Source organism: Bombus vancouverensis, chromosome 7 (assembly GCF_051014615.1).
Source record: "Bombus vancouverensis nearcticus chromosome 7, iyBomVanc1_principal, whole genome shotgun sequence".
Classification (NCBI taxonomy): Eukaryota; Metazoa; Arthropoda; class Insecta; order Hymenoptera; family Apidae; genus Bombus; species Bombus vancouverensis.
The window spans coordinates 7,965,469-7,979,358 of NC_134917.1; the positions used below are offsets into that span (position 1 = coordinate 7,965,469).

Below are 13,890 nucleotides of genomic sequence, written 5' to 3' on the forward strand. Positions count from 1 at the left end.
TGAATATTTGCTATTTTATTTGGAGCTTTTCATAAGTCATATTTTCATCACCAAGATATAAAACATGTATAAAAAAAGGTAATATTATCGGAGAAAGTACATGCTATTGATCAATTAATTGTTTTGCAACTATATGTATGTTAAATGGTGCATTCTGTGCGAATTATTGGAGCTAGCTTTAACAGCTATTATCATATGGAACAGTAATTTATATTGTTAATACACATGGTTGAATTTATCATCTTGATACATGTAACGAAATGATAGTAACAAAAATATATAGTTCCATCTAGTCAAATTATATTAATATCATAATGAATAACACTGGAAGAGAAACTTCAGAGATATTTCATTAATTCTTCATCACGAAATAAACAAACTTTCAAGCAAACCATGTTTCGAATTCTCAGCAGATTATAATAAATAATTTTCAAGAAGCAACAGCGCGTGTACTCCCGAACCGGACATCTTGTACTTCACAAAACTTTGTAAATTGTTTATCGGATAAAAAATGAGAAGATGAGGAAGGAGGAAAGTATAAAATGAAGGACAAAGAAGAACATCGGATTGGATACTTGATTGCGAATCGTGAAAATAACCATCCCAACAATGCAGTTCGCACGCATTCTGTTGGCGGTCCACCCGTTCCCACGAGGACGAAATAACTTCCGATTCCGGAGCTACGTTCCATGTACTTTTGATCAAAATTTCATAACACGAGCATCCTCTTCCCGGCCTTCCGCTCGCCTCCACTCATTCAACATGCACGATAATGCGAATCTCCTTATGCGCCCGGCGCAACTTGGACTGCTGCTCATTGCGCGAATTTTTCATGGGCCTTTACATAATTCAGCGGAAAGTCTCTTTCGTGTGCGTCGTTCCGGTGCTCCAACGCAGCTATTCTTACGATGGCCGACAATCGAGCCAGGTATCTTTCGTCAAATCTTCCGTACAACAATGAAAACTGAAGACAGTGTGCAGAAACATCTCGTTACAGGCAAAACAAAGGAAAAAGAAAGAGTTGGACGTAGCCAAGTATAAAAGTACCCTTTGACTTGAAAAAGGAAAATCGTCACCTTCCTAGAATCGCATACAGTAGGTTTCGTGAGTTATTTGGACACGTTGGTCAGTTTGTAGTAACAGTATGCGAATGTTACCAAAGAGTACAAATTATGAATTAAACCACTTACTATCTTTTCGTGGAATCATCATCATATACAAAGTATAAATATCAAAATATTTATTATATGTACTGCCGCGTACACTTGTTTGTTTAGATACCACTACACCGGTTGTATTAACATCGCAAGTATTTCTATCTTTATAAAACACTTTTCAATCTGTCCTATATTTATAAAATTAAGGAATTTAAAGATAAGAAACTTGTCAAGTAACAAACTAATTTTACGGTTTAACAAAAGTATCACTTATGTGCGTTCGAAAACTAATTTAATCTCACCACAATATTTTATTGTATGCGTGTATAATGAATATAACGAATAAAACGTTCGAGCCAGCTAGTTTTCGTCGAGTCTTCCATATAACGACGAAAACTAGAAACAATGTGCAGAAACATTGTGTTAGAAACCGAACGGAGTAAACGGCAAAAGTTGGGCGGAGGTGAGTATAAAAGCGTAGCATTTATGATGTGGAAACCGTACGACGAAGAATACTTCATGATTGGTTGAATTTATGGGGGTGTATCGCGAGGCAATATAGAGTGGTAAGTAAGCAAGATCTAACGAGTTGAAATGTAACGACCCTCCAGTTTTACCGGCCAAACTGCTCCATTGTGCGATTCACGACCTATTAATACGGCCATTAAGAAGTTTGAATAGGAATGATAAATCAGACTGGAGAGGCTTCTTTGTTCGTTGGTGTTCGTCCCTCGCGTAATCTCGTAAGACTCGAGGAACTGCGGTAAAAGCTGGCGACATTATGCTGGCTGATTTAAAAGCAGCCTGAATTTGTATTACATCGTTCTTAATTATTTTTACTAAATATATGGGCAAGGAAACTTGTTGGAAGTTATTTACTGTTCGTGTATTCGCAGATTGTAGATTTAGCAATGCAAATGACTGTACGTAATATATTATTTGGTTTTTGTATGTATATAGTCTTTATTGAAATAGGTAAGGTATGTTTTAGTAAATGTATTTCGTAATCTATTTTTCTTTTACATAGTAGTTCTAACATGGACACGTTAATGATTTATTTGCTTTATATTTATATGTTTCAAAATATTTGCGTTTTAAGATTCGTCGTAGCAATTCAAGCGAATTGCTTATTAACGTAATTTGATTGTTAAATTAGGAACTTTGTACATTGTTTCTATTTTATTTATTATATTCAGAACAATACTTTCATTGTTAGATGATAGCCAGTTTACAAAAAGTTATATATTTTGCAAATGATTTCACAAAGTTATGAATAAATAATACTTGTCGATTAACATTTTCATGGAAGATTTTCTATTCAAGCATTATTCCAGAATAAATATTACGTAAAACATGTTCCGTACAAATGTATTCTTTAGAATATTTTTTGCGTCGCAGATACAATACTGGTTTATATATTAATCCTAGTCCTCGGCTCAGACACAAAAGTTTCAAAAGCTTTGTTAAAATTCTTTACTATTATTCACGTGAATTCAATTGTCCTGAGATACCTGAAGGCTTCAAAAAACATAAAAGAGTTAAGGGGAAAAGGAATTTTCAAGCAGATACTGTAATAACATTACTGAAGAGAATTCAAACGTAGCTGTGGCATGATGCGAGATACATAATGTATTTTGTATAACGTTTGACTACAAATTTGGCACAACTACATGTGGGAATTGTTTATTTTACATTAAAATCCCAACATGAATACTTGTATCAATAGAAGCACGGTATTGAATACGCATGCACGGTTCTGATTAATATTCCACCAAGTTGAATAATTATTATATGAATAAATAATTCGCTCGATGTATCTGCGTACCCTATTTTATCATGAATCCAAAATAAATATTCCTGTAATTCCATAAACCTGTGCGATTCTAAAGTGGATTTCCAAAAATTCAAGTTTAATGTGCTGCCAGATAATTCCTATGTTATGAATTATTTTTTGATATCGTAAGTCAACAGCTTTTAATGAGTTTGACCACGATTTATATTAATATTAAAGTTCTCATATATTTTACGTTCTAAACTCATACTTCGCCAACCCTTCTTTATGACATTTCAGTTATTCACCAAATCACGATTTTGAATCTGTTAAATCCTCCCAACGGACGCACCCCAAATTCCTTTTCTGACTTGATAAACCCTTTATGAATCACTATAACCAACCCCAAACAGAAGGAAACCCCGAGTAACATTCAACCCTTTACACGTCAAGATTCTATCTCTAAACCCTGACACCCTATCGGAAGATTAATTAAATTATAAATAAGTCCATCTTTAAAACTCTCCACAATGACTACAAATAATTGGTACTTTATTTTCAAGCTAGAAAATACTTTCCATTCCTCAACATTTTCTTAAGCCACTTTATGCAATATAATTATTAATAATATATATTAATAATAATTGTTATTATTATAATTATTTATGTAATACCTAGGTTTTATAACCAAATTATTTTTTAACATATAGTAGATACTGTAAGTAATAATAATCTTATCAATAGAAGACACGTGAAACACTCTAGTGATGGTGTTATATAATATAAGAAACAATACGTAGAGACAATACCTTTAATCATATTTAATTATACCTATAATCATATTCCAGGGCGACAATGGGAAATTTTCACAACTCGAGGGACCAACCTACGAGCAATCATTCAACAATTACGAATATTCCTTGTGGCTGGAGCATCGTTTGCCATTGCCCACTATCGCGTAAATCTTATTTTATTTCACCGTCCTGGAGGAGCAACTAGACGCTGTAAAACATGGCTGAAGCAATTCTTCTTGAATCGTGCATCGTAAACCAGCGAGTCAATTTGGTCAGTTGAAGCACCATGATGTAGCAGTGTAACTTTAAAAATGCATGTCCACTTTATGACACGGTGTCCGTTTAAATATTGCCCATAAGTGAGCGCGTTTTGACTATGTGCTTTGTGCTTTTATTTCAAAAGCAGTTTTGCGCTTCCTGGGCAGTGAATATCCTCGTAGAGTCACCGTGGCGCCAAGAAAATGCGCTTAGACGATTTTTACGCGCGACGGGATTACCTCGTTGATGGTGCCAAATATCCGAAGCTCGGCTAAACAGTACACAACGGTTCGTTTCGCTTTACAACGCGTCGTAAAGCAGCCAGGAGCCAGCTTCGCGATCCTCGAAGCCGATCGATCGTTTCCACGCTGCTGAGAACTTTTACGTAGTCATCGAAGACGCAGGGTAGGTAATCCAAGATCGAGGGCGCCGACAGCCGAGCTTATTCCGCGCAATACCCAGGAACAAGAAGGTATAAAGTTTGCATTGAGAATGATAAGGAATCGATATGAGTTTACAGAGGAACGAACCAGGTTTCCTAGCGCACCTGTTCGCGCACTGGTTTCTCCTTTTTCTATCCTCATCGTCGTTCCTCCTGTCGTCAGTTCTCCTTTCGATCCGGATCTCCTCGCCTCTGTCGTTTCTTCCCTTTAACTTAATGCTATCATCGAGGCTTTATTCTGGAAAGGTTCGAGCAGTTCTGGTACCGAGCGTAAGCCGACCAACGTCTCTTATATCTCTTTCTCTTCTGCTTCCATCGTTCTGTCGCTTTCTACTTCTCTTCTCTTCTCCCTTTTTTTCGTTCGTTCTCTTACTACCTCGCTCGGCTCGTCAGCGTTGTAGATGGCTTTCCAGATATCTTTCGAGATAGTCGTTCTCTCGGGAGGATAGGCTGCGACCGAAAGATACCGCTAAGAAATCGTTGGTGACAAGCCCAGTCTTACGGAATTTTTTAATCTTAAAGGAAAGAAAGTTCGACGCCTGCATCTCTCGCTCAATGAACCCTCCAGTCGGTCGTAGAAAGGATCAGATAAGAGATAGATGAAGGAATAATGGTTACAACGATAATCAACGCGCCCGTTACGGTGTGACTAATGAAGTACATGGTTATGAGTTAAGATTGATGATTAGACAGGGGAATGTAGTGACGTAAGTTAAGTATGATTTCCTTTCACACAGTGCGTAAGAGTTTCTATTGACTGGGGAAAGAAGGATGAAGTTCGTCATCCTCTTGGCGGCGGAATCACATTACAAACAAAGATTTAAAAATTGTGTAAAACAAGTGCAAAGCGTCTACTACAGACAGTGGAGCGTATAAGCGAGAGTCATAAAAAAATTCTAATACGATGTTTAATAAAATATTTTCCATAAGACAATTGCAGCTTCTTTACTATCTTTATTAGTGTAATTTAAATTGTTGTTTAGGTTTCAGCAATACATTTTTACAATTTTATTAATTAAAATTTTACTCTTCGAACAGTGACAAGGAAACACTACTAGGAGCAGTGCAAAGATACACGTTTGCGAACAAAATGCATTTACGACTGTAAGTGTACTTTACGAGTACAGTAGGTACCATATTTCAACGAGAGAATAACTTGGTTACAGCTGCTTTAAATTTACGGTAAGGATGCTATATTATAACATATATGGATGATGGTTCCAAATATTTGAGCGAGAAGATTTAACTCTTTATGTTTGTAGTAATTCTGTACACTTACAATTAAAACTCTGATACTACTTATGAGAATTCCTTTCGTGGTACTTTATATATGTATGTATTTATGATAACCTGATAGTAAAAAATATTTGTATGTACTATATGTGTTAGATGAACAGTCTTCAATTATCTGTAATAAAGAAAATAGCAAAAAATAAGAATGACAAATAAGAATATTTAAAAAAAACTGCTAGAAAGACGACTACAAGATTATATCGTAAAGTAATTTATGTAATAATAAATGTCATTTATAATGAATTATAGCTTCTAATTACAATCGAAGTTTCTTGTAAACCCAATATTTTATCGTCTACAAAACTGGAAACCTACGACTTTTAAAAATTGATTAAACGTATGTAAATCAACTTCCAGTAGCTTTAAACGCGTTACTTCTCGCGCGAATTCAAATTAATCTACTACAGTACGAGTTACAACTCGCATCGACTAATTCTGACGCTGAACTTCTTTCAACGTACAGAATTTGCACAAAATTTGCATCAGCATACTCCGAACATACATCAACTCATTGGAACTCGTTTCAGGAGCTATTCTAATGCACAACTGACGTGAATTCATTGCAATCCTTTCAAGCTCTTAATAGCAATGTCTCGCGTTGTAAATCTAAGCATCGAGTGGTTTGCTCTCGAGATTCTATGCGTCTCAATAACAATCGCTTTGCTTACAATTTGCCACACCATCACGCCCGCGGCTCGCAACTTTAATTGTTCTAACGTTATTTACACGCGGTGAATTATTCACAAGCCGCTACATTTCAACCGCGCGTCGACACATGAAACGACGGTGAGTTAATATAGTCCGTATCAAACGCTCTAATGGACACTGGTCTGAACCGTGGCGAAATTAGGCCACGCAACTCGCCCGACAATTCCAAATTCATTTTACAGTTCTGCTAAACTTCCATCGCTATGGGGGAGGAAGTTAAATTTCATGCGCCGTTGTCCTAGAAATTGAGCGGCTCGTAACAAAAACAACACTTGCCAAATTTGTCCGTATTTTAAATAATGAAAATTCATCGCAATACATTGTGGAATCGATGTTATAAAAAATTGGTTGGTAATTGCGGCCTCGTAATTTAATTAATTTCTTAATCTATTAACATATCATCTTTGATATGAAGGAGATGAAGGTCTTGAAAAATAAATCAGTTTCCATTAGAGCAGTGTTAGTTCCTGCCAGATTCGTTTTATAACAAATAAAACGAGGTGTAACAAGATAAGGAATCTTTAAAGAAGAAAGACTATTATATCCAAGGATTGGTAACCAGAGCGATGAGCTGACTCGCCTTTCTCGGTTTGCAAGTTCGGCAATATCAGCAGCAATCTTGGCAACCAAATCTACCCAAAAAGTTTCTACCTATTTTTTTCATGAATTGAAGGAATATCTTATTCTGATAATAATCCAGAAATAAGAATCTTTTGTGGAAGGGCAATAACAAGAAATAATTGTAAGTGTAAATACATTACGTGTATAGTAGTTTATTGTAATATAATATTCTTTCGCTTTCTTGGAAAAAACAAACCTGGACAAGGATTCAAAAACAATCGTTCGAGAGAATCGTAGGACGGACTTCCTCCACTTCTTTCCTTGTCGAGGAAACGCGTCTTTGAGGTGAGTCTTCCTGCGTCAGCCCTACCTTTCCACCAGCTTTTACAATCGATATTCGTTGATAGAAAGAAAAACTTTAAGAAAACCTGGCGTTTCTCTAGGAAAATGGATAGCGCAATTTTACGTAATGGAAGACGCCAGAGTAGGGGTAACATTTAATCGCATTCGATTGTCGACCAAACGTGATATACGATTCGTTGCGGCCACATTTAAACTTTTTCTTTCCTGCTACTATCCTTTTTTAAATGCGGTCTCAACGACTCTGGAACTCGGCCATAAGTACATATACCACCGTAAATTCACGTGCTTTAAGCGAATGTCCACTAATGCACACTGCTCAGAGGTAGATAGAACTACTCGAGAATTTTGGAATGTGTAATATACAAGATAAGGGCTACGATAAAGTACATTTTATTTGTTTTTCTTTATCCAGGCAAATCGTATAAAATAGAATTTTCTGTGATACAATATTAGTATATATAGTATATATATGTCGGATTATCATTAGGATTTAAGGCGCGTAATGATTCTTCGTTTGAATTAGCCATTGTTTTACGAAACAGAGAATATATTTACGCGAATAAACAAGATTTTACAAAATATTATGAATAATGAGTTTAATAAATGATAAGATTAACAAACGTTAAGTTTAACTAATAATTAGATTAAAGAATAATAAGTTTAACGAACAATAAGAGGAACGAATAATATGTCTTACGAATAATAAATTTAACGAATAATGAGATTAACGATTGATAGGTTTTACGAATAATGAATTTAATTAACGCTATTAACAATGTTCCGGGGTTCAAACGAATCCACGGTCAACGGGATAACTCTTTACTATGCGTAGAATAATTTTAAACACAAAAAATACGATTGCTGAGACACTCGGTAAATTGCTCGATGTATCACTTTCCAAGGCGATCACACGAATGAATATCTGATGAAAATCTTTTTCGCTATACGACTGCATTTGTTTGTTATATGCTCGCTGGAGACATCGAGAAGGTTCCAATCGTTGTTGCTAGGCAATTTCTGTCAAAAGTTTGTTGTATACTCTTTGGAAACATCGAGAAAGATCCAAACGCCGATACTAGGCAATTTCTGTCTTCATCAAGCAAAACGTTTATCCCGTGACCGTGGCTACGTTCAGCGACCAGTTGTCACCTCGAACCCACTTTCGCTTTTCACAAATGTCAAACAATTACAGATGACAATTACTTAATTACAGTTATGATAAAATCTAGGCTAAAGCATTAAAAGGCTTCCTCAAAATTGCATAGGGAAGGCTCCGGTTTTCCTTTCATCTCCGACATATATATATATATATTATTATATATATATATTAGTATTAGGTAAAATATATTATGTACGATAAGTCTACTATTATACGGATTATGAGTAAACATTCTACTGCTGTTACGTCTGGCGACACTCTACCTAGACCAGGCTACACACCGCGGGCAAGCAGATGTCTGCACATCTTTACTGCGTACCCTCAATAGTCTTAAGGACTTATCATAAATCTCAGGAATTTTCTTGCTAAGGTCCCTCAGACCGAACAAACATCGCTTTACTGAATCGTTTCTAAAACTTATTGTTTACTACAGGAAGAGACGGGAAAGTTAGTTTTTCTCACGTATGATACTTCCCATTAGCAACTTTCTACCGAGGGCGGCTAAAACCCTTTCTAGTCCACCAACCTTTTTTTATCCAATCAGAAGCAATGTCTACTGCCCTCACTTTCCTAACCAAAATTGTCATCAACAAATCCGATGGTCCCTTGCGTTAGACACACCCATCACTAGCTTTCCTCCGACACAGCATTGTCACTTTACTTATTCTTCATCGTTAGAATAGTCAACATATCTTTACCGGGTTTTTCTCCTTAAATCAATCACTTACTTAACTTATACATACGCATCAGTGTAACTATCTTCTTTACAAAGTTGTTGGAATAAACATTAAATTATGCGTGTTAAATCAGTGTGAACTCAATTGAACCACCCCCTACTATCCTAAAAGAAATAAGGAGATCGATCATTTCGTGGCGTCGATTACCTAATCGTAACGGGAATTTACGACTCCCGTTGACGTGCTTTCTCGCGATCGCGTCTCTCCGCGAATGGTCGAATAAACAACTGCTGTATAAAAAATGGAATTAATCGAATACTGTGACTCAATAGTTGCAATATTCTTCATCGACGCAGAACAAATTTTAATAAATAAAAAACAATTTTATATTTTTCTGTGTTGAAATATTGAACGGTTAGTTTTTTTAATAGAAGCCATCAGATGGGACAAGCGATTAACTTGACAATGAAACTATCAACAAGTTTATTTTTTTTTTTTATGAAACGTTTTAGGCAAAATGTCACGAGGGGAATACGATAACTGATAACGATTGAATTTGGACCTCGGGTAAAAGCTTTACTTTTACTGATAATATGTCATGTGTGAATGAGATACGCGTATAGTAGTTTCCATATGTAGTTTATTTTAAATAAGTAAAAAGTCATATATAAAAATTATATACATAAATTATTAAATTTATTTGATTTATTTCTACACTGTATCATTGAAGGAAATTTTCTTCCTTCTATGGCCAGACAATCTATCTGATTTGCTTACAAAGACAAATTATTCTGTATACATTCTCGTACACTACACTACATTATTTAATTTGAAGATAAAATTTGACAAACTAACAAAGATATAAAATATGATGGTGTTCACATAAATACAGAACATTTTTATACCAAACAGATAAATTAGATTAATTAAACAACAAATAGAATTTTGAAAGCCGTTCTACGTTTATGATACTTCAAAGTACAAGAAATGGATTTTTAAATCTTATATTACAGAAAAAAGGATAGAAATAAAACGTTTTATTGTATAATTGGCTGTTTAAATTATATAAAGAATTTCTTTACTCCCTCGAATTCTGCTGAAAACTTGAAAAATATTGAATGCTTCGAGTAATCTGAAATTCAATAGGTAAGGACGGCACTATTTCCTGATGTGGTATATTTAGTCGTTGACACGTCGCGTCGAAACGTTCAGTGTCGAAGAACTCTTCGGATTGTATACGAAATGAGCAGCGGGTAAATAAAACGCGATACAGAGTCAGTTAAAACTCGAGTTGTTTAATTTTGAATGATCGGATGTCTAACAGTTTCGCGGTTTGGCTTCGATCTGGTGGCTAGTTGAAGCGTTTCGACGCCCTCTCGAGACAGGCACGAGGACCCAGACTTAACTATGAGGACTTGGAGGATGCGCGTAACGTAACCGAGCTTAATTATATCAAGGGCAAAGACCTTCGGCAAGAAGGAAGTGGAAGTCCTTCGATATTTAGCGAAAACTTTTCCACAGTGTGGAAGGATTCCTTTAAAAAAGGCGAACCGGCGGACGGTGTCTGATCGAATCGATTTAGAAACCGATTCACAGAGTTCTTCTCGAGGACCGTCTACTTGGCTGAATGCGGCGAAATCATTTCAAGGAAGTTGCTCTTTATATCAAAAGAACGTGACTCATTCAATATTTTGTGGATTAACTATTCCTTCGAACAGTTCAGATTAGTTGTTTGTACTACGATTTACCTTTTTTCTCCATTCTTTCCGATTAATGCGGCGAAAATTAATGTTGTTGATTAGTTTAAATAATTCTACATTTGAAATTTTTTTCGTTTATTTATTATAATTTCATGTACTACTTGTTTTTGTTTTGTTCCACATTTATACGCTTGCCATTAAATTTTATGTTCCTATTATTTGATCAAATTTCATTTCCAAATCGGATAATGTAGTAGTCGAGGACGAATACAGTATATCACAGAAGTATTCATACTTTTCCAATTGCTGTAATTAGAAATCCAAATGAAAAATACTTACGACGCTGTATTTTTTATGAATTACGTAAAGACATGTAACATTTCTTTAGGTGTTTGTACTTAGCTTGTCACAGGACGTCTTACGTTTAATAAATATCACTTTAGACTTTTGAATAAAATGTTGAAAAATAATGTCAAACTTTGAATGCTCATGTGCACTATCAAATCGTAAATTTCTCTAAAATTATGCAGTTTAATGTCTTCTCGCTGCATATCCGCATATTACAGTCGAATTTCTACGAAATGTGTACGAAGATCAGACAAATGTATCAGACAAAAATATCTGGTCATTCCGCAAGAACAACCCAGAGAGAGAGGGGGGGAGACAGAGAGAGAGAGAGAGAGAGAACTTTTGTTCCTTATAATGGATAGAATTAGTATGAACATCAGAATAAATTAGAACCTCCGTGGAAAGTGTCTGAAATTCCAATAATCCAGGCACAAATCGGATTACATTATCATAAATGAGAAGCTTTGCTTCAATAATATCTTCCGTGCTTAAAAGACACGTCCCATAATAATCTCCAAACTACAAACAGCTAATGTACGCGCGACATGTTATTTCTATTCCTTAAATCGTTCGAGAAAAAAAGCTTTTAGCTTTCTCCTCTCTTCCATGTAACCTGGAATTGCTAATGCATTTCCTGAGCATTTTTCAATGCTGCTGAAAGTGGTAGTTGGCATCAGCGGCGAGATGAAGTTTGTTTATCATCAAAAATACACGCTGGCTGTTTATTTTCAATTAACTTGTTTACCAAGGATTACCGTCACGTAACATTAACGATACACGGTCTTCTCCTCTTTCTTCCTTTTTCAATCTTTCCGCAGATATTCGCTTCTCCACGCAACGAGATATTGTTCTATCTCTCGACTGAATTTATGCAAATCTCGGCACCAGTTAAATGAGCCGTACGACGTGAGATTATCGACTGGTTAGGCGACCAAAGAAGAACGTCTCTAATATCAGCCGGATTCTCACGTGCATGTCGGTGGAAACTTAATTTCCGCTTTCTGACATCCTCTAAAGATGACCGTCGTACATTAGATACAGTGTCCGATCAAATAATATGTAAATGCGGGCACGACACTGTTCCTTGTGTAAAAATAAGAAAAAAATATATAACAAAATTCTTTCGAGTTCGAAAGTTTATCAAGTATACTTGAACATGGCTAATTCGGGACTGGACAGGATTAGATATACGACAGCAGGTTATTCTACGTGTGGTTATTCTGCTAATAAGTCGGAAATGTCGAATACAATTTTTCCATTTAAGGTTTCATTTCTAAGAAAATAGAATTTGAAGATGTTTAAGTTAAGAATCGGCCTCGTATATGCGTATGATCAATTTTCAACTTTATTTTCTTCGGAAACAGAGCATTTTGTGAAAAAATTGTATTCTACATTTTCGGTTTATTTTTACACGTAGAATGATCTTCTGTCGATTATTTGATCTTGTCTAGCATAGAATTAGCCATGTTCAAGTCTATTTGATAACTTTTCAAACTTGATTTTTTTCAAAACTAACTAATGAAAAAATTTCATTTCATTTATTTTTCTTATCCTTACATGAAGAATTACGATGTGACTACTTTTAAATGTATAGTATTTTATGAGTGTAAATGAGAAAAAGGTGCCATATAAATATAGGCTCATAAATGATTCATTAGAAAGTTATAACAAGACTGTCGATGTTTACGTGAATTTATATTCTTAACGATGCAAGTAAAGAAAAGAACTCGAAATAATAATGTGTTTTATGTAATAATGTACCAGATTCGTTTGTTTTGGGAATGTTACTGTTATATGGCGGTGACGGACTTATAAATTGCTATTCAGGAGTTCATATTATTGTAATATCAGATATATAAAATAATACATATTGCATATCATTGGATTCGTCTTCTTTTAGCGTGTAAGAATATGACAAGAAAAATATATGATGCTACTTAAATAATAAAAAGTAATACATTTGAAAGCTTTTTTACATCGAAAAGTGCTTCATTTGATACTAATAAATTTTTGCTCGAGATATTTTTTATTAGAAATCATTCAGATCCTTAGTTTAAGTATCGTATGAATTGATTTAAATGACACTGAGTTTGTAGATCTCTAAGTAACGTTAGTTAGTTGAAAATGTCGTTGGAAATGCCCACAAAACGATTGGATATCGATTTTCGTTGACCGGAAGCGGCGCTGTTCGAAAATTGTTGGCGGAAATAAATCAGTGGATAGAAGGACGCTTCGAATCGACAAGACGGTTAAATTACTTCCTCGTCGCGACGCGTTTCGCGCTCTTTCAATTAATTATACCAACCCAGATACAATTCATATTTCCGCAGGTAAGGATTTTGGTGAAAGTCTATTTTCATGTTAGAGGATTTTGTTTGAATTTTATTTCATAGTTTTTCAAATGTATTCGAGAATCTGATAATGAAGAAAATTTGCCTATTGTACTGTCAGAATTTGCTAATTATCAATACACCCATAAAAAGTACTGCTTAAATTAATTAAACAATTATGAGGTTGGATTCTTTTTCACAAAAACAAGAATATGATGAGTAAATTCATTTCTAAAAAAATTAATCAATTTTTCCCTCCAACAATCCAATTAAATGAAATATACGCGAGGTGATTGCAAAATTTCTTGCATTTCAATTGCATAAACGAA

The 13,890-nt window shown here is 35.0% G+C and overlaps 1 protein-coding gene across 1 annotated transcript in view; it reads right to left on the bottom strand.

Moving 5' to 3' along the window:
- Nucleotides 1-13,890, bottom strand: part of KaiR1D (Kainate-type ionotropic glutamate receptor subunit 1D) — a 204,760-nt gene that overhangs the window by 53,201 nt on the left and 137,669 nt on the right. The window lies entirely within an intron of this gene.